The 21,626-nt window shown below is 45.6% G+C and overlaps 1 long non-coding RNA gene across 1 annotated transcript; it reads left to right on the forward strand.

Annotated features, from left to right (window-relative positions):
- The first annotated feature begins 267 nt into the window (after positions 1-267).
- LOC129651674 (uncharacterized) lies at positions 268-20,850 on the forward strand. Its single transcript, XR_008714265.1, has 3 exons — positions 268-389; positions 19,954-20,124; positions 20,525-20,850. It is a non-coding gene; the product is annotated as an uncharacterized LOC129651674 (long non-coding RNA).
- Positions 20,851-21,626: the final 776 nt, after the last annotated feature.

Here is a 21,626-nt window from a genome sequence, read left to right on the forward strand (position 1 = left end):
GGGGAGTGCCCACAGGGCCCCTTACTCGCAGCTCATAGGAGCGGGCCACCAAGCCCGGGCCGAGCCACCGCCCTCCAGCGGTCCCTCGGCGCCTCATTCGCACGCGCCGTGGCTAGATGCCGCGCGAGGGCCGAGCGTCGAGGCTCAGGAGGCAGGGCAGGGCGCGCACCTCCCTGCCCGCGGAGGCCGTTGCGCGCGTGCGCACGCGCTGCAGGCGCGCGGCCAGAGGGTGGTGTGCTCGGGGCGCGCGGGCACCCTGAGGCCCCCTCCATCGGCTGCTGCGCCTCAGCGTGCTTCTCTGCCTGTTCCGCCTGCTCGCGGCACTTGGCCAGCCCCGGCAGGCGGGAGACCTGCAGCCCCGGGCTAGCGTCCCGCAGCCTGACCTTCCGGTAAGCGGGGACGGGGGCGGCGGGGAATGGGCAAGCACCATGAGGGGCTGGTCTGCGGGCAGCGGACAGCCCTCCGTGGACTCTGAGGTGTGGTATTGCGGCCGCCCCGGAGTGGTCCCTTTGTGAGTGGATGAACCTCAGGTGTCCCTACTTCTACCCTCTGGGAGCGTGCCAGAAGCGGAGCTGCCACACGGGGAAGACCTCGTGTGAATGGAGACTCCGGGGCGCTCTCTGAATTTGCTGCCACGGGGAGGCCCTGTGCGGAGGACGCTAGATCGAGACCTGTGAGAAGGCAGGGGTGGTCTCTGCTGTTGTTTCAGTGGAAGACGATTCGGGAACAGAAGGGAGCCTCAGGAGCCTGCACCGTGGGGATGGACCCCGCAGAGGACTGGTATACGGGAGGACCTGAGTTCTGCCCCAGAACTGCCTGGAAGGAATCTAAGTGGTGGGAGGGATTCAGGAATATCTTCCGTTATGCCCAAAGATCTCTGGCCTTGACCTCCTTCAGGGTTTAATGTGCCCTAGGTTGTGTCCCTCCAACATGGTCGAGAGGCAGGAGCCCTGTGGGGCTGGACTTTTGTCCATTCCTCCCCCAAACCCTGTTAGAATGAGTATGCTCTGTGGTAGCTCAGTTGGCTCCAAGCCGGATGTTAGTGTGGAGGCATTAACTTCTATAAGAGAACAAGGTTAGGGGAGTTGGGGAGGACCAGCGAGTCCTCTGAAATAAAGAAAGGAGATTTGAGACCCTAGACTTGACCCTCAGGAAGAAAATGGTAAAATCAGGTAGAATAACTGACTCTGGCAGGTCCTGTAAAGAAAGTACTTTGAAGGAAAAAAGAAAGGAAATGAAGGGTTATTGAGCACCGGTGTGCTAGGCACTACACTAGCAATGTTGAAACCTATGACTCTTAAAATAACCTTGTGAAATTATCCCTTGAGGTATAATTAAACTGAGACAGATTAAGCAATTTGAGAAAGGTTATAAGGATTAGAATCATGAAATATGGTTTTCAGATTTTATTTGGAAAGTAATATCAGAGACTGCAACGAGAATGTATGTTTGTCTAAGATCTAGAACTATAAAACTCTTAAGCGAAAGAAGGAGAAAATCTTCATAGTCTTGGATTTGGGAATGGTTTCTTAAGTATGACATCAAAAGCACAGACAACAAAAGAAAAAATAGAAAAATTGGGCTTTATCAAAATTTAAAACTTTTGTTTATCAAAGGACACTGTCATGAAAGTGAAAAGACAACCGTGGAATGGGAGAAAATATTTTCAGATCTACAGCTGATAAGGGGTTAATATCCAGTTAAAAACAGAACTTTTACATCTCAACAAGAGCAAAAAATCCAACCTAATTCAAGAATGAGGAGAGGACATGACATGAATATACATTTCTTCAAACAGAAGATATACAAATGGTCAACTAGCACATGAAAAGATGCTCAACATCATTAGTCATTAGGGAAATGCAATGAGATATTAAAAAAAGTCAAACTGTAATGAGATATTCACATCCACAGAAGGCTGTTCTTGAGAGAAAAAAGGAATATAATGTGTCTGCAAGGATATGGAAAAATTCGAATCCTATTGCATTGCTGGTGGAAGTGTGAAATGGTGCAGCTACTGTGGAAAATATTTTGTGGTTCTTCAAAATATTAAAAAGAACTTCCATATGACCTAGCAATTCTACTCTAGGATAAATATCCAAAAGAAATGTGATTGGTTATGGAAACTGACTAAATTCCAAAATTTAGTAGCTTTCTCCCATGAGCAGAGAAATCATATCTGTTGTATTGGTTACCTAACATCATCCCTGCTAACCTTGGCTCACCATTTAGCCTCCACCTCTAGGAAACACAATGGATATGATGAGCTTGTGATTGCATAGTTTCTAGAAATGAGTTCTGAAGAATTGGCCTTCTCATCCCCCTTTAGCCCACATTGAACTAGAGAGAGGGTCTGACACTGATAAAAAAAAAAAAACCTTTTAGTTTTCCTTACTCATCTTTTCAACATTTCTTCAAGAAAAATTTATTGAATACCTACTCTGTGTAAAGCTGTGGGAACTATCTCGATTGTTCCTCCTTCCTGAACTGAAAAATCTGGGGCTCCTTTTTCTGTCTGTAAAACCCTTTGTTTTGGGTTGCTTCCCGACTTTTCAAAAGTTTCTTTTGTGTTTTCATTTCTTGGAGAATACCCCTGTGCAGGTGTGCTAAGTCACTTCATTCATGTCCGACTCTGTGCAACCCTATGGGCTGTAGCCTGCCAGGTTCCTCTGTCCATGGGATTCTCCAGGCAAGAATATTGGAGTGGGTTGCCATGCCCTCCTCCAGGGGATCTTCCCAACCTAGGATTGAACCCAAGTCTATTATATCTCCTGCATTGGCAGGCAGGTTCTTTACCAGTAGCACCACCTGGGAAGCCCTGGGGAATACCCTTCCACATGTTCTGAAGATCACGTTAATTATATTTTTGAGCCTTTTAGGAATGTCTGCATGAAGGCACAAAAGGATAACTTAACATTTAATATGCAGGATGAGATGTTTCCAGCCCTATCAGGAGGGCTGCAGGCTCTCCCTAGCTACATGTCTTTATAGAATAAGCTGAGGGAGAGGAGTTCCCTAGATGCCTTCTCCTCTATTTCTTCCCTGGCTCATACTGTGGAATTAGGGTGTGCCTTGCTTATGCACAAATTCCATACTGCAGACATATGCCTTACTGCCTTACAGATGCTTCTCTTTCATGGTTCAGATCATATCAGTCGCTCAGTCGTCTCCGACTCTTTGCGACCCCATGAATCACAGCATGCCAGGCCTCCCTGTCCATCACCAACTCCTGGAGTTCACTGAGACTCACGTCGGTAGAGTCAGTGATGCCATCCAGCCATCTCATCCTCTGTCGTCCCCTTCTCCTCCTGCCCCCAATCCCTCCCAGCATCAGAGTCTTTTCCAATGAGTCAACTCTTCACATGAGGTGGCCAAAGTACTGGAGTTTCAGCTTTAGCATCATTCCTTCCAAAGAAATCCCAGGGCTGATCTCCTTCAGAATGGACTGGTTGGATCTCCTTGCAGTCCAAGGGACTCTCAAGAGTCTTCTCCAACACCACAGTTCAAAAGCATCAATTCTTCAGCGCTCAGCCTTCTTCACAGTCCAACTCTCACATCCATACATGACCACTGGAAAAACCATAGCCTTGACTAGACGGACCTTTGTTGGCAAAGTAATGTGTCTGCTTTTGAATATGCTATCTAGGTTGGACATAACTTTCCTTCCAAGGAGTAAGCGTCTTTTAATTTCATGGCTGCAGTCAGCATCTGCAGTGATTTCGGAGCCCAGAAAAATAAAGTCTGACACTGTTTCCACTGTTTCCCCATTTATTTCCCATGAAGTGATGGGACCGGATGCCATGATCTTCGTTTTCTGAATGTTGAGCTTTAAGCCAACTTTTTCACTCTCCACTTTCACCTTCATCAAGAGGCTTTTTAGTTTCTCTTCACTTTCTGCCATAAGGGTGGTGTCATCTGCATATCTGAGGTTATTGATATTTCTCCCAGCAATCTTGATTCCAGCTTGTGTTCCTTCCAGTCCAGCGTTTCTCATGATGTACTCTGCATATAAGTTAAATAAACAGGGTGACAATATACAGCCTTGACGAACTCCTTTTCCTATTTGGAACCAGTCTGTTGTTCCATGTCCAGTTCTAACTGTTGCTTCCTGACCTGCATATAAATTTCTCAAGAGGCAGATCAGGTGGTCTGGTATTCCCATCTCTTGAAGAATTTTCCACAGTTGATTGTGATCCACACAGTCAAAGGCTTTGACATAGTCAATAAAGCAGAAATATATGCTTTTCTGGAACTCTCTTGCTTTTTCCATGATCCAGCAGATGTTGGCCATTTGATCTCTGGTTCCTCTGCCTTTTCTAAAACCAGCTTGAACATCAGGAAGTTCATGGTTCACATATTGCCGAAGCCTGGCTTGGAGAATTTTGAGCATTACTTTACTAGCGTGTGAGATGAGTGCAATTGTGGGGTAGTTTGAGCATTCTTTGGCATTGCCTTTCTTTGGGATTGGAATGAAAACTGACCTTTTCCAGTCCTGTGGCCACTGCTGAGTTTTCCAAATTTGCTGGCATATTGAGTGCAGCACTTTCACAGCATCATCTTTCAGGATTTGGAATAGCTCAACTGGAATTCCATCACCTCCACTAGCTTTGTTCGTAGTGATGCTTTCTGAGGCCCACTTGACTTCACATTCCAGGATGTCTGGCTCTAGGTCAGTGATCACACCATCGTGATCATCTGGGTTGTGAAGATCTTTTTTCTACAGTTCTTCTGTGTATTCTTGCCATCTCTTCTTAATATCTTCTGCTTCTGTTAGGTCCATACCATTTCTGTCCTTTATCGAGCCCATCTTTGCATGAAATGTTCCTTTGGTATCTCTGATTTTCTTGACGAGATCCCTAGTCTTTCCCATTCTGTTGTTTTCCTCTATTTCTTTGCATTGATCGCTGAAGAAGGCTTTCTTATCTCTTCTTGCTATTCTTTGGAACTCTGCATTCAGATGTTTATATCTTTCCTTTTCTCCTTTGCTTTTCGCTTCTTTTCTTTTCACAGCTATTTGTAAGGCCTCCCCAGGCAGCCATTTTGCTTTTTTGCCTTTCTTTTCCATGGGGATGGTCTTGATCCCTGTCTCCTGTACAATGTCACGAACCTCATTCCATAGTTCATCAGGCAGTCTATCTATCAGATCTAGGCCCTTAAATCTATTTCTCACTTCCACTGTATAATCATAAGGGATTTGATTTAGGTCATACCTGAATGGTCTAGTGGTTTTCCCTACTTTCTTCAGTTTAAGTCTGGATTTGGCAATAAGGAGTTCATGGTCTGAGCCACAGTCAGCTCCTGGTCTTGTTTTTGCTGACTGTATAGAGCTTCTCCATCTTTGGCTGCAAAGAATATAATCAATCTGATTTCGGTGTTGACCATCTGGTGATGTCCATGTGTAGAGTCTTCTCTTGTGTTATTGGAAGAGGGTGTTTGTTATGACCAGGGCATTTTCTGGGCAAAACTCTATTAGTCTTTGCCCTGCTTCATTCCGTATTCCAAGGCCAAATTTGCCTGTTACTCCAGGTGTTTCTTGACTTCCTACTTTTGCATTCCAGTCCCCTATAATGAAAAGGACAGCAGTGTATTTTCTATTACTGGGTAAGAGATTAGTGTAGATATAGTTTAAAACAGCCTACAATTTATTGTCTCATAGTCTCTGTGGCCTCAGAGGATAAGATGGTTAGATATCATCATTGACTCAATGGATATGAATCTGAGCCAACTCCAGGAGGTAGTAGAGTACAGAGGAGCCTGACATGCTGCAGTCCATGGGATTGCAAAGAGTCAGACATGATTTAGTGACTCAACAACAACAATTTCTGTGGGTCAAGAGACCAGCTTGGTCCCCTGCTTAGGGTCTTACAAGGCTGCAGTCAGTGCAGTGTTGTCTGGGCTGTGCTCTCATCTCGAGGCTTGACTGGGGAAGAATCTTCCAGGGTCACTCAGCTTGTTAGCAGAATTCATTTCTTTGCAGTTGTGGTACTGAGAGCCTAGCTTCTTGCTTGCTTTCAACTGAAGACCACTCTCAACAACAACTAAAGGCCACACACAGTTCCTAGAGGCCACCTGCAGTTCTCTGCCACATGGGCTTTCCCAGCATGGCCACTTCATCAAGACAGGAGGTAGTTTGTAGAGTGAGTATGCTAGAAGACTGTCTTATGTAATATAATCATGCAGTGGCATCCCATCACCTTTGCCGTGTTCTGTGGATTAGAATCAAATCACATGTCCACCCATACTCAGGAGGATGAGATTACACACAAAGCATGAACACCAGGTGGGAATCATGAGGAGAAGCCACTTCAGAGACTTGCTTCTAACATGGAAAGGTTTAGGTTGTCATTGGCTCTCATTTTTTCCATTTCATTCTGCCAAATGGACCTATTCAGCTTTCAGGTTCCACTGTTATTTGCCACCACCTTCCCTTGCCCCTTGAAGATTTTTCCAAACTATTCTCAAGTTACCAGTTTTTTCAGTATTCGCATTGTCCATATGATAGTATCTTCTCTCTTTCTTGGTAAGGACCAAGAAAGCCTCAGTTGCACCTGTCAGTTAAATAAGTAATAAATAAGCATGCTTTGTTGAGGCTTTGTTAATTGATTTCCTTTTTAACTGGAGTGTCTCCCCTGGGACTTCTGGTACAGCTAAAGCTGGTTGGTTTTGTTTCCTTATTTTTTTTTTTTTCCTTCACCAGCCATTTATTTTTACCCATTGCTAATCACTGTTGAGAGGCAAACCACCTTAGGCCTTTAGGATTCCTGAATGTTCTTACTAGGTATGCCAAGACTGCAAAACCCTGTTTCCCAGACCATTTCTCACAATTGAATTTGCAACACGCTACCTTGACAGATAAAGCAACATCTCCCCTGGACAAAGATTAGGCCTGCTTCTTCTTACTATAAAAGCAGTGAATCACCGAACTTCATTGCCACACACATTTGCCTCACTGCCTTACAGATATTCCTCTTGTAACACAGCCCACTGTATGTGCAGGCATCTACCATATATCCTGTGCCAACCCCTTGGTACTTGGTAGGCATGGGAAACTGATGCAAAAACCTATGCTAAAGCTCTTGCTATGCCTGTGCTATGAGTAATAAAATCCTTTACGTCAGACCTAGGAGTCTTACGTCTTCTACCAGCATTCATGGAAGAGTAACATGATACTTAGTTAACTTACAAATAGAGTAAAATCTCACTCTTTGTGCAGTACTTGACAATCATGTTTATCTAGATGGTAAGCTGATTTTGTTAATTTCTCAAGCACCTCATGTGCATATCATGGAGCTTGCAGCCCTGAACCAACCCCTCTCTTGGTCCTGCAACCAACCTGGGTGTAGACATTAAGGAAGGGGACACAGAGATTCGAATGGCTGCACATATGACATGTGAGTAGCCACCTAAGTGTTCCAGTCTGTTGGGTAAGATTTGGGCTTGATGAACTCTTGATGGAGCCTAGGTGGTATTGGACAGTCTCTGCAGTGGCTGATGTACAGAGGTGTGTTACACCAGACGTCCTGTGCTGAGGGTGAGGGTGAGGGTGAGGGTGAGGGAGGTGCATGTGACTCCCTTTAGCTTTACTTGCTGATGAGCACAGAGTGAACACACTCTGTGACCAGATCGAGACCTAGAGGAGAGGTGGGAGATGTGCTGTCCACCCCTACTCCCCCAGTGTCGGCAGCCACCTCTTTAGGACAGGCACACGGGCCAGGCTCTGGGGTAGCGGTCCTAGTTGTGGGTTCACCAGTCTGGAAACCCCCACATTGGGAAGAGCCCGCATTCCCTTCAACCCCAGGCCCATTCATTCCTGCTTGACGGGGGTTCCAGGGCAACAGATGCTCCCAGCTTGGCAGGCAGGAGCCAGGAGGGGTATGGCAGGAATTTTAGCCCAGAAGCTGAGCTAGTCCCGGAACAGGGCTGGGGGTGAGCTGGGCCCCTGAGGGCTCATACATCTAACAAGGGTCAAAGGACCTGGGTGCACTGGTGGTCCTGGGCTCCCAGCTGAGTACTGAGGCCACCAGGGATTGGGTGCCCTGATGACTGTGCAGATGTTATTGAGGGAACTGTAGGGTCCCTGGACTGCAGATGACCCTTTCCTTCCTCAGTGTGTGAGGTTTCTGTGCTCAGTGTAGTTGCAGACATTACCCGATGTGTGGCTGCCTAGGGTCAGGGTTAGCGTTAGGACTATGCATGGAATCGCACTGACATAGTCGTTACAGATTGCAAGTAAAGAGTGGTAAGCATAAGGTAATGTAAAGATTTTTTTGGTAAAACCTACTAGTATTACCTTGATGGAGTAGGTCTGTTTGGTTGACTCTTCCTTTAGATTCTTTTTCTGTTGCATCGGAGAGACTGACTTAGAGTCAGGGCCTTGCAGCAAACTGGGGACGCTCCTGGGGGTGGGAATGGGTGTGTAAGTGAAGGATGGGGCTGCTGAAGAGTACTAGGGACTCACTTGCTGACTGTGACATTTCTTCAAAGCACACAGCCAAGTTGTTGAAGGCAGAGGTATGCACGTGGATCCAAGACTGTCCTTATTAAAGGATAGGCAATGGGACAGAAATTCCAAATTGGAGTTTAGAGGTGGATGAACAGGCCTGGGCTGAGGTGGCCTAAGAGGATTTATGGAGGAGAAAGACTTTACAGGCTGGATTTGGAATGCATTTGTGTTTGTGGCCTGGAGGATGGGGGCTGTGCCTGTTCCATGTGTGTGGTGCCAGGGTCTGTGGAGCATGTCTGACGCTGGGTGTCTATGAGTCTATGGAGGTGTGTTTTCTGAACTTGTCTCTGGCTACTCCGAGTTAGTCTCTGAGTGGCATCACTGAAATTATGTCCTCTTGTGTCTGTAACCGTGTGTCTTTGACTGCAGTGAGGCTCTGCTCTGGCCTCTCACTTTCCCCTGCCTCTCTCCTCTAATGCACCCCAGCTGCCAGCGCTGTTTACCGCAAGAGATGGTTTCCTTTCCCTTCCCGCTGTCTGGATTCCCATGTGTCCGGCTGCCTGCCCGGGGCCCTGCCCCTGGGGCCTCAGTGTGGGGCTTGACCTTGGGAATGATACACTCTGGAAAGCCCCCAGTATGCTCTCTGCCTGGCTGTGGACCCAGAGACGTTCCAGTGGAGGAGGGGGACAGGGTGGGAAAGGGGGGCAGTTGGCAGCAGGCATCCCTCCTTCTGGAAACAGAGATCACCTTCTGGCCCCTTCTCAGGCCCCCTCTCTCCTCCCGTGCTCCCATCAGAGCAAGTACGCAGGGTCCTGGCCTCACTGTGTCTGTGCCTGGGAAGGGACAGTCCTCTCCAAGCCCCGTTAGGCACGGGTCCTCGGTCTCCCCCAGCACCTTGCGTGCCTGCACTGTTCTCACTCCTCATGTCCCCGCCTGCACTCGGGGCTGTCCTCCCTTCTTTCCTCTCCCTGCAGTGGACTCTGTGCTTCCTTCTCCGACAGCCCAGGCCTCTGCCCTGAAGCAGGTGCAACAGGCTTGGCTGACTGGGGAAGAGCAGAGACTCAGCTCCTGTCACATGGCACAGGAAGCAGCATCTTCAGTGGTGTTTATTCCTGTGCCCACCCCGTGCTTGTTGAGATGGTACAGAAACGAAGCAGCCACGGTCCCTGTTTGCTGAGACTCAGTGTTTTACAGGAGAAGTGATTCTGTGGAGAAGCCATCCCCCCACTGCAGGAAGTTGGTTGCCTGAAATCCTCTCTTTAGAATTCTGAAAGGCTCTCTGCAGAGATCAGGCTAAGGGCTCCATGTCAGGACTGGGTGGTACCTCAGAGCAGAGAGGCAAACTCCAAAGTTCCCAAGCAAGCACCACTGTATTCCTAGCATCTGCCAGCAGTTCTGGAGTTTGTGCTCTGCCACGACTGTTTTCATTCTGATTTTAGCTCTTGAGCCAAGGGGGAGCTGGATGGTGGGGCTTGTGCTAGGGTTATAGGATGGGATGAGTGAGACTTCATCCCACTACACCACCCTGCGTGAATCCTAGGCTCTGAGCCTGTCTTCTCTCAGCTCTTGATTTTGCTGAGAAATTGAGAATCCTGAAGGTCTTGGTTCCAGCTCATCTCTCTGCCCCCAGCCCTTTGTTGAAGGACTTGGTCAGCAGCAGATGCCAGGGCTGGCATCCAGCAAGTAGGATACATCGGAAGGACCTGCTCCACCTAAGCCAGGATGTTTGCACACTAACCTCAGCTTCCCACTTGATGCTTAGTCAGTTCCCTTCATTTGGGCCTCCCTCTCCTCTCCTCTGTGGCTCTCTTTTCAACTCCCAGCAGGCTGGCAGGATGTGCCTGCCAGAAGACCTCCTCTGATCTTTGGGGATGCTTTAGGGAAACAATGGAGGGTGTGACTCAGCAGGCTGGAGCCTTGTGCCTCCTCCCCTTGGGGGGCACAGTATCACCATCCAGAGGGACACTCATGCTTCTTCCCATCCTGGCCTTTCTGCATCCTGCTCACAGGACACAGTGTGCTACATGCTGGGTCCTCACAGAGGAAGAGTCCTGCCTCCACCTCCTGGTCTGATGTATGTTGAGCCATCCTGGATTTCCTTAGGAATCAGTGAGGCAGGGGCACCCCACAGAGCCCCACACCATATCGCAAGGAAGCTGCAGCACTTCCTGTCCTTACTGCAGCTTTTGGCTCCTCTGTGGTAGGTCAGAAGGTGAGAATGCAGAAGTGTCACCTTGTGAGAGAAACGAGGTGTGCAAAGCAGAGGTCCCTCCCATCCACTCAGGGCAGCCTCTCTGTCTTTCTGCTTCCCAGTTCTCTCTTCCCATCGGCAGACATCCCTGGTTTCTGGCTGGACACTAGGATGCCACACCTGTAATATTTCTGTGTCTCTAGCCTCATGCCCGAGGCTGCATGCATCTAGAAGATCTCTGCAGTCTTTCCTGCTGCTCCTGCTTCCAGGAGCATCTTCTTCACACATATGATCAGCAACTCAACCACCTTGGACACCTAGTGCTTACGCTGTAATAGTAATTTCTGATGGTAACTTCCAGAATCCATCTCCACCTTTGACTTTCAGCTTTGGTTCTTCATACTCCCGTCCTCTACCCTCAGCCATGGTCCCTTCTCAGCTCCTCTTTTAAGATTGTAAAAAAAACTTAAAAAAAAGTTTATTTATTTATTTGGCTGTGCTGGGTCTTCATTGCTATACTCGGCTTTCTCCGTTTTTGTGAGCGGGGGCCTACTCTCTCTTTGCAGTGTGCGGGCTTCTAGTCGCGGTGGCTTCTGTTATTGCAGGGCATGGGTTTTAGACTGTGAACTTCGGTATTTGCTGCATGCGGCCTAGTAGTTGTAGCACATGGGCTTAGTTGTTCTGTGGCACGTGGAATCCCTTCACACCAGGGGTCAAACCCTTGTCTCCTGTGTTGGCAGGTGGATTCTTAACCACTGGACCACCAGGGGAGTCCCTCATTTACCCTTTAAGTCTTTGCCCAGGCTGTCTTACATGTGGGAGCAACCTTTCTTCTAATGTTCAAAGTCTATCTCATTAATGGTTTCTTCTCTCTACTAACCACCAGCCAACTGTCTGTGCTTTTTCCAAGACCAGCTCCAGGACTTGGATATTTGCTCCTATCTCCTCATCTCTACACCACCACAGGGCTCCAGCCTTCTCTCCTTCCTCTCCTGCAGTATCAGTTTATCACTCCTCAACTGCATCATTGATGCTAGCATCCAGCACATTATGTCTGTGGGTGCTTAGTCTCTCAGTTGTGTCTGACTCTTTCTGACCCCATGGACTGTAGCCCTCCAGGCTCCTCTGTCCATGGGGATTCTCCAGGCAAGAATACTGGGGTGGGTTGCCATGCCCTCTTCCTGGGGATCTTCCCAATCCAGGGATCGAACCCAGGTCTCCCACACTGCAGGCAGATTCTTTACCATCTGAGCCACCTAGGGGGGTTGCTCCCCTTTTTAAAAAACCCCTCCCTGGGTTGCATTTCCTCTTATAGCTATATCCTTGTTTTTCTGCACCTCTGTGGAACAAACCTCCTTGAAGGAATTAATTACACTTTCTATCACCAACTGCTCTCCTTTCATTCTCTCTTGAATCCACTCCAGTCATGCTGTCACTTCCATCACGTTTGAGTCTGTTCTCAAAGCCGCGAGTGATCTCTGTGTTGTTAAATCTAGTGGTCAACTCTGCATCCTCATCTTACTTGGCCAATTCGCAACTTTTCGTGCAGTTGACCAACTTTCTCCTTGCCATATTGCCCGCTCTTGACTTCCAGTATGCCACACTCTTCTGGATTTCCTTCTTCCTCCCTGGTTACTGCTTCTCAGTCTCCTCTGCTTCCTGGTTCTTCTTTTCCCTTCCAATTTCTTAATGTCAAAATGTCCCAGAGTCCAGTCCTCAGATCTGTCCATTTACACTCTTTCCTTTGGTGACCTTATCTGGCCTCATGGTTTTATATTCCTTTATCTGTCCACCCATCTATCATCTGTAGCCAGTACCCTCCCTGAGCACATAAGGCTTCTGTGTTGAAAATAGACTGTATGGTCTCAGAAAGAAGCAGGGTGATTAGTTATAAAACTACTGCTGCAATCATCATAGCAGAGGAAGCAAGAAGGGGTTTCATTTTGTTTTTGGTTCTGGTTTCATTTTGAAGGCAGGGACAATAGAATTTACTGATGTACTGGAAGCTGATTGTTAGAAACGAAAGTCAGGGATGACACCAGTATCTTTGGCCTGAACAACTGGCAAGAGACAGGTGCCATTAACTAATGTGGCAGATACAGTGATTGGAGCAGGTTTAGTATGTGTGATTGGGTGGTGGGACAGGGATAAACAGTTTTGAGGTAAACATTGGACATCCAAGTATATTTTGATTAGACGGTTTGTGCATGTGAGACTTTCTACCCCATAAGATAATGACCTTGGTAGAGGCAAGGCGTGTGTCTTGGTGACTGTTATGTCTGCCACAGTTCCTGGCACATGGTAAGTACTCAGATATTTTAATTGTTAAATGAAAGATGCCTCCAAGGTCATTTTTATTGTGACCCCTTTATGCCACCCTACTTTATTTTTTGGGCTCCAAAATCACTGCAGATGGTGACTGCAGCCATGAAATTAAAAGATGCTTACTCCTTAGAAGGAAACTTATGACCAACCTAGATAGCATATTCAAAAGCAGACATTACTTTGCCAACAAAGGTCCGTCTAGTCAAGGCTATAGTTTTTCCAGTGGTCATTTATGGATGTGAGAGTTGGACTGTGAAGAAGGCTGAGCGCCGAAGAATTGATGCTTTTGAACTGTGGTGTTGGAGAAGACTCTTGAGAGTGCCTTGGACTGCAAGGAGATCCAACCAGTCCATTCTGAAGGAGATCAGCCCTGGGATTTCTTTGGAAGGAATGATGCTAAAGCTGAAACTCCAGTACTTTGGCCACCTCATGTGAAGAGTTGACTCATTGGAAAAGACTCTGATGCTGGGAGGGATTGGGGGCAGGAGGAGAAGGGGACGACAGAGGATGAGATGGCTGGATGGCATCACCGACTCGATGGATGTGAGTTTGAGTGAACTCCGGGAGTTAGTGATGGACAGGGAGGCCTGGCATGCTGTGATTCATGGGGTTGCAAAGAGTCGGACACGACTGAGCAACTGAACTGAACTGAACTGAACAGTCATCCTCATCAGCTGAGTACTTCCTCCTGTGGCAGGACAAGACATACCATAGCACTCATCACACTGATGTATTAATTGCTCTGCTCCCTCAGTCCAGACTTTGCATCAAGTACTATTAAGGTATTGCTATGCATGTACTAGCCACTATTCTAAGCCCTGGGGATACTGTAGTTGTTCAGGAAAGACAGGGTGAGAAACTGAACTATAAGCAGAGACAGTAAAAAATAGAGGAAAGGGGGGCAACTTGATATCAAAATTAGAACCCAGTGACTGACTTGGTGTATGGTCTGAGTAGATGTATAGTGGCATCCATTCCCTGACATTAGAAAACAGTTTGGTGGTGTGGAGGATGTTTGGAAAATTTGGCTTAATTTGCACTGTCTTTGGAGCAAGACAGAGCTTCCCCTGGCTATTGACTGTACAACTAGGGCCCAGAGGAATGGCTAGTGCAGAGAAGTGGCTTTGGGAATTACCAGCACATTAACAGTGAATGATGTTTTGGGTTTGGATATACTGGTATTCTCTCTCAGATGAAGAAACGAGCTCAGAAATATTAAGTAACTTGTCAAATGTCAGATTCTGACTCTGATGATTTTTTCCACATTCCATTCTTGTGAAATTGACCTTAAAGTCTGCGTCCTCTCCAAGGGTCACACATTTGGCCTGAAAATTTCAAAAACACATGCCCAGGGATTTTGTAATGTTTTCCTTGTGTTGTGATTTTGCTGCCCTTTATTCATGTTTATCATCGTTGTCTGAAATGATTCTCTGGCCACTTTAGCCAGAAGTTTCCTTCCAGAGGGAAAGGGGTGATCCAAATCTTTTACTTATACTTAACCTTAAATTGAGTAGAACAAGTACAGCCTTGAGCTATGCTGTTCTGCCATGAACTACTTAATGGTCTGTGGTTCCAGTCTTCCTTCCAGGGAGACCAGTTCCTGCTCCAACCTAGTTAACAGGAGAATCTAGGACAGGGTCCACTTATGCCTCCTCAGGAGGTCAAGGGAATATGAGTATGAAGGCCATTCTGGCGCTTCCTTGGTGGTCCAGTGGTTAAGAATCTGCCTTGCAATGCAGGGAACACTGGTTCAATCTCTGGTCAGGAAAAATTCCCACATACTGCAGAGCAATTAAGCCGGTGCACCACAACTACTGAGCCTAAGTGCTGCAACTACTGAAGCCTGCACATCATAGAGCCTGTGCTCTGCAACAGGAGAAGCCACTGCAACAAGAAGCCTGCACACTGCAACTAGAGGGTAGCCCCCACTCACAGCTAGAAAAATACTGTATGCAGCAAAGAAGACCCAGTGCAGCCCCAAATAATATATATATATAGGCTTCCCTGGTGGCTGAAGTGGTAAAGAATCTGCCTGCAATGCTAGAGACCAGGGTTCAGCCCCTAAAAAGAGATCCATTCTGTGGCCAGGGTCTGGTGGTTGTGGATCATGCATTGGGTGGTGGTGCTGGATGTGGGGGTGGGATGCAGGCTGACTGCACAGGAAGCAAGAAAGAGCTCTAGGAATATCTCAGTATGGCAAGTTATTCAAGAGGCTTCTTATAACAGTATGTAGGAGGAACTCCATTCAATCTAAGGGTTTCAGAGAATTTCATGTAATTACATTAATGATAAACAGATATTTCTCTGAAGTACCCAATTATTGGACATCGTCAGAGAGAAGTAAAGGGGCCATAGACCCTCTTCTGTTCTGAGCATTTTATCTGATTTTTGAAGATTCATGTGTGGCATTAAATTCTAGATTCCTGGCCACTTTCCATGTCTGTTTAATGGAACCAGACACTTTCCAAAGCCTTAAAAGTTTTCTTTTGACAGTCAAGGTGAATCATCTGGTGCTTTCTGCAATGCAGTAAGACATAATCAAGAAATGGGGAATGATGACAGGAGTGAAGGGCTGGAGCTAGCAAGGTTATATGATGAATCTTTGACTGGGGAAAGGACAGGAGTCAACCTCTGAGAGGAAAGCACCAGGCAAATCCCGGCAGGGGCCACAGCTGACTTGAATTTAGCACCATATAATATGCATATATAAATATATACATGAATATGCAGGGAGGTAAGGCTGGTGGAAAGGAAGAAAGTGGAGAAGGATCCCAGGAGTAGGTGGTGTAGAAATGAGACACAGCAGTAGGGCTGAGCGTAGGCTGCTGGCAGTTAACTCGACCACAAGGACCTGTTCAGAAAACCTTGTGTTTGTGGTACTCTCCCAGAAGCTTCAGTGCTAAACTCACTGCTCTTTATTACACTGTGGGCAAACACTGAAGCTGAGATTTACTTACCTTCTTCTTCCAAAAGGAGGACCTTGAGGTGGCTTCCTGGCTCAAGGTTCTTTTGAACCAAGGTTCTTTCGCTGGTTTTAGATAGCAAACTGTCCTTTTCTCTTATCATGCCCTCTTCAGGAACATGTCAGTTTCTATCCCAGGTACTTAGATCCCCATCTACACGATCTTTCTTTCTGTTTCTCTTCCTGCATACCCTTAAGGGAAGGGTCCAGCCCCTTCCCATGTCCTGCTTCCGTGGACTACTTTCCATGTCCCTGATCTTCACTCCAGGTGCCATTCACTCCATGCAGCTGATAGGCAGTGGGAGTGGGATACAGGCAAGAGAGCTCCAGCAGCCTCCCAGGTTTGTGCATGCTAAGTTGCTTCAGTCACGTCCAACTCTTTGTGACCCCATGGACTGTAGCCTGCCAGGCTTCTCTGTCCATGGGGTCCTCCAGGCAAGAATCCTGGAGTGGATTGCCATGCTCTCCTCCATGGGATCTTCCTGACCCAGGGATTGAAACTGTGTCTCCTGTATCTCCTGCATTGGCAGACAGGTTCTTTATCACTGCACTACCTGGGAAGCCCAGAAATATGTAACCAATATCCAACAGGGGCATAGAGGAGAGATTCTACCATTTGCCTTTGACATTTGATTATACTGTCGTTCAGTCCCTCGGTCATGTCTGACTCTTAGAATTGAAAGACATGACAGTAGAAATTTTTTTAAAAAGTAAACAATATAGAGTTTTTTAGATAGATTTGAGGAGTCTTCCATAAAGAAAAGTTCAAAGAAAGAGAAACCAGAAGACCCCCTGGACTGCAGCACACCAGGATTCCCTGTCCTTCACAGTCTCCCAGAGTTTTCTAACTCATGTCCATTGAATCGATGGTGCCATCCAACCATCTCATCCTCTTGTTGCCCCCTTCTCTTCCTGCTCTTATTCCTTCCCAGAAGCAGGGTCTTTCCCAATGAGTTGGCTCTTAGCATCAACTTCAGCATCAGTCCTTCCAATGAATATTCAGGGTTTATTTCCTTTAGGATTGACTGGTTTGATCTCCTTGCAGTCCAAGGGACTCTCAAGAGTCCTCTTCAGCACCACAGTTTGAAAGCATCAGTTCTTTGGTGCTCAGCCTTCTTTATGGTCCAACTCTCACATCTGTACATGATTACTGATTGATTATGTTATCCTGCTTTCCCTGTTGTTTCCTTCTGGAACAGCTATTTTTGGCTATTATACTTCCTTCCTTGTCTCCTGGTTTCTCTTTCCGTGTGCTTTTCTTTCTGGAAGACTCCTCAAATCCGTCTTCAAAACTCTATATTGTTTACTTTTTTAAAAATTCCACTGTCATGTTTTTCATTTCTAAGATCTTATTTTTTGCTCTATGAATGTTCCTTATTGATACTATCTTGTTCTTGTTTCATGGCTACAGCAGTTTTGTCTGTCTCTCAAGATATATTAATGAAAGATTTTTTTCCTCTGCATAAGCTCTATTTCCCCAAGTTGATATTTTCCTGTTTTATTTGGTCTCCATTTTCCATGTTAGAACCTTTCCATAAAAATCCAGTGGTCCTTCGATTGTTCAGAGGAGCTAACATCCTAAATGAAAGCTCAAGTGATGGGAGCTATTTACCAATTTTGAACTTTACGGTAGGGTGATGGGGGCAGGGTCATTTCTTGTAAAGGTCTTTCCTCTTATCTGGTCAGTATTCCAGGGGAAAGTTTTTCAGTCTCTGAAAGATAAAGGCATCAGTGTCCTGAAAGCTGAGTGGGTAGTGTTAGCTTTTAGTGCTGAGCACTCAGATGACATGTCATTTAACTCCCCTGCTTTTTCAATAGTACCAGCACACTCAACCATGCCTTGTATAGCCCCCAATCTAGCATCCTTGTTTTACTGCAGAATACAGATCTCCATACTTAGCTCAGAGTAGTAATGGCATAGCATGAGAGGATATACTTAGGGATAAAACTTATACTTAAGGATAAAACTGCTTCTCAAATTGCTTTCACCCCACCTTCCCTTATACCCCAACCCCTAGTTCCAGAGGTACCTGCTTCTGCCAGTTCCTGAGTCTGTTGGGAAACCTGCAGTGTAAACCTAGATTGCTCAGTTTCCCCACACTACTAGCTTAGGATTCAGCCTTCTTAGGTTAACTCAGTTCCAAGTTTTCCATCTACTTTCCAGCTTCATAATTTTGTCCCTGTTCTGCCTTTCTGGCTCTGATTCTTTAAAAGAAAAATGCATTTGATTCTAGTTTCAGTGGAGTTCTAGAGGAGAAAAATGATTGCCATCACACCCCGGAAAACATTCAATATTTCTGCTTCTCAACTCAGTTATCCCCAATCTTTATACCTTTCTTAACTTCCTCAGCCCATGTTCATGACTATAAGATAGATTAAATCAGATTTGCTTCAGAAATGCAGTTCTTTTTTAGTTGTACTCTATTTGTAATATTTATTTTAATTTTTTAATTAGAGGGTAACTGCTTTACAATGTTGTGTTGGTTTTTGCCATACAACAATGTGAATCAGTCATAATTATATGTATATCCCCTCCCTCTTAAGCCTCCCTCCCATCCCATCTCACCCTTCTAGGTTGTCACAGAGCACCAGGCTGGGCTCCTGTGTTATGTAGTAGCTTCCCACTAGTTATCTATTTTATACATGGTAGTATATATATATATATCATTGCTGCTTTCTCAATTCATCCCACTCTCTCCTTCCTCCACAGAGCTGCAGCTATAAAGGCAAGAGGTAGACTACAACACATTTCTGCAAGGACAACATTTTATCCTTAAACTTCAGCACACTGGATGGTCAAGAACAATTGGCTACATACATTCTTTTTCTTCTGTGAGATTTGGCCTGCTCACATATAAATGGCATTTATAATGTTGGTATCATGCTCCCCTGCTTGGAGCCTGGAGGGGAGTATATCAGCAGTAAGTGGTAGTCAGGGGTGTAGGACAGAGCAGGGGGACCAAGGCCCCCTTCCCACAGCAAGCTTCCAGGCTGAAGCAGGCCTGAACTGGATCAGGGAGAGGATTGATACTGCTCTGTCCAGCTTTGAGTTTTGATTTCTATGTGAGAATTCTCTTCTAAATCGTCTATGGTTGCAACTTCTCACCCAGGGCAGGGGTTTTTACTTGGGGCCATGAACCCACTGGGTCTATGGGTAAAAAAAATCTCTATTTCTACACTGAATGGGAAAAAAGAATGTTTATTTACTTACTAAACTAACTGGAATTTAGCATTTCATTTAGTATAAAATGCTAGCACCAAACCCCAGGAGGATTATTGGTATCTGTGACTGTGTCACAAGTAGAAATCACAGATATTTATAATTTATATTAGGTTCTTTGCAGATGTCTCAGAATACAATTTACCTTCATCATGATGTCAAAATAATGGTGGTTAATACATGTGCCATCAGTTCTTGTAATTTAATGTGCCAGTAAAGCAGCATCAATACCTGATAGCTCAGTTAGTAAAGAATCTGCCTGCAACGCAGGAGACCCTGGTTCGATTCCTGGGTTGGGAAGATCTGTTGGAAGGGATGGGCTACCCACTCCAGTATTCTTGGGCTTCCCTGGCGGCTCAGCTGGTAAAGAATCTGCCTGCAATGTGGAAGACCTGGGTTCAATCCCTGGGTTGGGAAGATCCCCTAGAGAAGGGAAAGGCCTACTCCAGTATTCTGGCCTGGAGAATTCCATCTACTGTATAGTCTATGGGGTCACAAAGAGTTGGGCACAACTGAGAGACTTTCACTTTGATAATGTAAAATATCACAACATTTTTATTTAAAAAAAATTTATTTCTTTGAACTCATTTCATTCTTTTCATTCGTTTTTTTTGGCCATGTCATAAGGCTTGTAGGATTTTAGTTCCCTGACCAGGGACTGAACCCAGGCCCTAGCACAGAGTTCTAACCACTGGACAGTCACGGAATTCCCCACAACATTTTAAATATCTTGGGAATAATCTTTCAATATCATTGGCTTCCTTAATAATCTTATCTATTTTATTTTATTCATTTAAAAACATTATTCCAAGGGGATCCTGAGTTTCAGAGGAGTCTATGACATAAAAAACTCTTGAGACCTTGATCCAGAGGAATATGAAGTCATGAGGCTGCTGAAGTGTGCACTGAGGGTGGGGAAATCTTTACCCCTACTCAGTAAATTCTAAAGGGCTGCAGGAGACAGAAGTCATCCAGCATGTCAGGTACACAGGTAACCTGCTCATCACATGCAGTCTGACCAGGCGCTGTGATGGGCATTGGGATAGAAATCATAGGGGGAGAGGCCCTAGCTCAGATCCCAGGGTTGGGCATAGCTGCTGGGAGTCTCTGAATTGAGATGTACAGGACAGAGAGGAGTTGGGCAGGCTGATGCTGAGAACAGACAGAGTGGTGTTCCATGCAGAAAGTGGAGCTGAGTAAAGGGCTCGAGGAGAGAGAACAAGGCTTGACAGGAACAAAGCTTTCCTGTGCCTGATTGGGGGCTTTGGGGTGGAGAAAGGTGGGGAGGAGGCAGAATGTGGATCTTCTTTGTTTATTAAGTTTGTTGTCAACCCCTACCAGAATATAGTCTGCTTAAGATCTGTCTTACTCTGCTTCCCCCAGGTCTAGAATTGCACCCATGACACAGGCTCAATAAAAACAACTGAATTAGTGAGAGAACAACTGGGAGTCAGATCACAGAGGGCCTGAGAGGTCGTGTTAAGAAATTTTGGGATTTCATCTAAGAGTAAATATATCTGTTTCTGAAATGACTGATCAAGAATAGATTTGTGACGAATTAAAGAGCATTAATTTTACTCCTAAAATTACACTGGAACTCATAAAACTCCCTTTGAAGAGATGTTTATCCAGCTCTTGAGTTCTACCCTGCTTTACAGCAATGGGAAGATGTACCAGAAAACTGAAATTGAAAAATTTTCAGAAAGTCAAAATCCTAAAGACAGTGAAGGACTCTATAAAAATGTATGCCAAAGGCCATGAAATGTGGTTCCTGAACTGTCAGCCTGAGAGGTCACAAGTCAAAGGTCCTTAGAACTAAATTCCCACTCTATGGAAATTTAAGAAATATAAATTCTCAAATAAACCTGATAAATAAATGCAGATGAAAAATTAGAACTGGATAGTTATTCCTAAGTTTTGCACTTGAAAATTTATCTTACTGCATATTTTCAAGTTGAAGCAAGGATTTGTGCCTATTTCCTATTTTCAGCTATGAAAACATCTTACTGTCTAGATCTGGAAAGAAAAGATATTATTTTAAGGCTTGCAAAATATGCTTTGTTGGCGATTCATTCCTATCCTGTGGACTTTTGGATATATACGCTGGAAATCCTTGTAAAGAGGCATCATAGTATATAAACATAAAGGTTGGTTTCCACTTAAATAACCCCAGTACCCACCATCATTTTTATTGTCATGTAGATCTGAAATCCCAGTTGGAGCTTTTCTTCCTTTTAACTACTTCATCCAGTCACCCCTTAATAAATGGAGGGTCTGCATTTACAAGGATTCCATTCTAGTTTTCAGGCCCTCATTTTTCTCTCAAAAGATTTATTTCTCTTTTATGGTTCTGGTTCAAGATGATGGAGTAGAAAGACATACACTCATCTTCTGTGAGACCAACCAAAATTGCAACTAGCTGTTGAACAACTATCAATAGAAAGACACTGGAATCCACCCCCCCCCCCCCAAAAAAAAAAAAAAA

Source organism: Bubalus kerabau, chromosome 4, assembly GCF_029407905.1.
Source record: "Bubalus kerabau isolate K-KA32 ecotype Philippines breed swamp buffalo chromosome 4, PCC_UOA_SB_1v2, whole genome shotgun sequence".
NCBI classification, from domain to species: Eukaryota; Metazoa; Chordata; class Mammalia; order Artiodactyla; family Bovidae; genus Bubalus; species Bubalus kerabau.